The sequence below is a fragment of the Papilio polytes genome, unplaced genomic scaffold (assembly GCF_000836215.1).
Source record: "Papilio polytes unplaced genomic scaffold, Ppol_1.0 DF824035.1, whole genome shotgun sequence".
In the NCBI taxonomy this organism is placed as follows: domain Eukaryota; kingdom Metazoa; phylum Arthropoda; class Insecta; order Lepidoptera; family Papilionidae; genus Papilio; species Papilio polytes.
This window is the reverse complement of record NW_013525169.1, coordinates 1,380-4,631: the sequence shown is the minus strand read 5'-3', so window position 1 is coordinate 4,631 and position 3,252 is coordinate 1,380. Positions and strand designations below refer to the sequence as shown.

At 33.8% G+C, this 3,252-nt stretch overlaps 1 long non-coding RNA gene across 4 annotated transcripts; it reads right to left on the bottom strand.

Moving 5' to 3' along the window:
• On the bottom strand, positions 1–2,368 carry LOC106100886. 4 transcript variants are annotated; one of them, XR_001225466.1, is made up of 4 exons: positions 2,287–2,368; positions 1,975–2,107; positions 182–244; positions 1–67 (listed from the first exon to the last, which is right to left on the bottom strand). It is a non-coding gene; the product is annotated as an uncharacterized LOC106100886 (long non-coding RNA). The 4 variants fall into 4 exon arrangements; XR_001225468.1 differs by having other exon boundaries at positions 2,331–2,351; XR_001225467.1 differs by having other exon boundaries at positions 2,312–2,334.
• Positions 2,369–3,252: the final 884 nt, after the last annotated feature.

Sequence of the window (3,252 nt, the reverse complement as noted above, 5' to 3'; positions counted from 1 at the left end):
CACACGCACCCCCCGTCTCGCGCACGCGTGCGTACGAGTGCTCGCAGCACACGCCCGACCGGCTCTCCTGAGTGACCATAGGGGTATAAAAACCGAAACGAAACTAATAAAAGTAAAAAACATATTTCTTAGGCAGTCAAAACCGGGTTTGTCAGTAAAAGGCGTTTGCGGGATCGCTTACCGGATCTCCGGCCACGAAGTGCGCGTACGCCACGAGCCGGTCGTGCAGGGCGCGTGCTTCGACCTGCACATGCACAAATATATGATATAGCAGTCTCCCGTAACCTACGAGTACATCAACTGGTCGTTATTTTTATTATTTTAATTCTTAAATTTCAGTAAAATAATTAAGCAACGCTAGGCATTTCATCTTAAAAGTTTGTTTATTGAAAGATATCAACTATTTTTCAAAGCTATAAGCACACAATTTAATAATCAATTATAAAAAAAAAATTACTTTATGGCCAACTGGATGGTTGCCTTTAAGATACAAAGCAATACCAAACTTTACTATACTATTATAATAAAGTGTAAACACACACTTCTTTGTTGCCTAAGATGTCAGCAGTAACAGCATATTTTTGAATAATTCTTTCTTTAATAAAAATCACTACATTTAGGTCACGCTTTAGGCTATATATTTTCACGCCATTAAATTTAGGGGGTAAATATTTTGGATAGAAACCCTAATATGGGAAAGAGACCATAAGTTACTGCCAACATCAAAAAAGAGGGATTGCTAAGGTTGTCATGTCATTTTGACATTTGCTATTGATAATTTGACAAATGTAAACAGTAAAATAAAATTTTCATAGTTTCATGCGGATGAAGCCGCACGGAGCTAGTATTTCAATATTTCTGGTTTGAAATAAACCTTGCCTGAGTCTTTATTTTTAGTTTATTATTTAATTCAGGTGCAGTCATGTTACATTTTCCGTTTTTTAAACCATATTAGTTGCAATGCCATTATTAAAATACTCAGACACACCAGTCTTCATACAACTTTTTTTTTATTAATGGAAGGCTTTCAAACTCAAAAAAATTCTACTTCAATTTTTTAAAATAGTTTCATAATTTGAAAACCCCCTTTGAAATCATTTTTTATTAAATTTTTCCTGCGCTCTTGATGGATGTACTATAGGGGTTTCGGGATTACCCATTCTTTACAGGACACCCTGTATAATGTTACTATTGTAGTGTACACATTTATATTTTTATTTATTTATTTAATACACTACATTTATTTATTAATACTGCTAAAGTAGGATTTCCGTGGACCGCAAAAGAGACCCCATACACTAAATCTGTATATTTGGATATTGGCGTTGATATGGACACAAATGTTCCAAGTATAATTTTCAAGAATATATTCATCTTCAGAAACAGGTTTTAAAATGCAAGGGAAATAGACCCCGAGTCAAGAGACAACATTAGCAATTGCAGACGCATTGGCTACCCTTGATCAATGCTGGAGGAGATGCACATTAAGAGGATAATTTCCTTCCTATGCATCTCTTCCGTTGTCAAATCCACTTTTTCTTCCCACCCTTTCCTTTCTAGAAATGGGTGGGAAGGGAAAGGGACTAAACTTAGGCCTCCAGGATGCAGACTCATCAGACGAAACTCAGAATTCCTGAACTTCACTGCTATCTTCTGTGAGGCTGTGTAATATACCGGCCGAGCTGGCCCATTCTTACCAAGATATTAAAGCATACCCTACTACTGTTAAACTATATTAATTATCTACAAAACATAATACCAATAACTTTAGCTGGAGCTCAGAGATAGGATGAGATACCCTTTGGGTTAGATACCTATGCAGATAGATATGCAGAATACTTACATGTTGTTGACTTGTTGTATTTTCATAAAATATACTTTAAACGATAACAAAAAGATTAGATACATTGTATTGAATATTTTTATGGGGTTCTCACTTATTTCGAAGAAAAGAAAAAGACTTGAAAAATTAACCTCTTTTAGGTTTGTTGCATTGATTTCTTGCGCCCGGAGATCACTGTCACTCATCATTGTAGCGCGGTATCTTTGATTGTCTCACATTTACATGATATACAACTTTAACACTTAACTTTTTGTTTCTTAATAACTAGAATAAATAATTAAATATTGAGAAAAAAGATTCACTCGGCACTGATACTCTACTATGATTACATTTTAAGGTGTACTAATTTTTTTTTTTTTAAACAATATTTTAGATTTGCATTTAATTTTCTATTTATTTTATTAATTCCAAGTCAAAGTAGAGAACATAATCACTATCACTACGTTTTAACAGACGGGAGTGCTTTACAAGTAGCGTATTGTCCTACAAGATTCTTTTGGCAGCCGGCAAATTTTATGAAATGAGAAGTGACATTTAATGTCAGGGTAATAGCGACATAACTTGTCAGTTCACTTCGCGTCATACTTTACGCATTTTGTTTTGTGTGGCTTTTTTTAATGTCATTCCATTAAATAAAGTGATGAAACTGTTTAAAAGTAGTGCAACAGAGTTTTTTTTAAATGAGAGATATTTTTATCGCTGAGAAGAAGTAAGGGGGTCCAGTACATTTGATAATGTGAATCATCTTGTGTCTTTTGTAATTAGAATTTGTTACCATTTGTTAATCAAGAAATTCCCCAACTCTCAAGGCGACGCATATTTTAAGATTTGTAATTAAAAAAAATTGTTATATACTAATTGACTTAAAAATATTTTGCTGAAAGTTTTACTTCCCTTTTTTTATTATAAAGTAGCAGTGACGGACCCTTTAATGTAACGTGTTTTGTGCACCTGGAAGTATGACCTTCTTGACATAAATTTCATATTTACTAACGTAATAAGAAAATTACTGTGTGTACTCAGTAATGTATCAAAAACTAATTATCTGATCATTTTAAAACGCACAGTTTAAACCATACCACATACAAGGTTGTACTGTGCGTTTACCACATACAAGGTTGTACTGTGCGTTGATTATAAACAACAATCATTAAGACTTCTATTATTCTGTAGATGAGCGTTAAGTAAGACTATTTCTATTTTATTAAGACTATTCCTTCCCTAACTGTCTCAAGAGAGTGCATTGCTAAAAGTTTGCTACAAAGATTCTTTAACTATAGAGCCATATAACCGACAAACGAAGTCTGGGCCATTTCCTATTATTTCCTTTACAATTTGCGTTTTCGTTTTCAAAAGGAAAGAATTTTCTTTTAATGCGGACATATTACCTTGCTGACCTAAATGCTCAG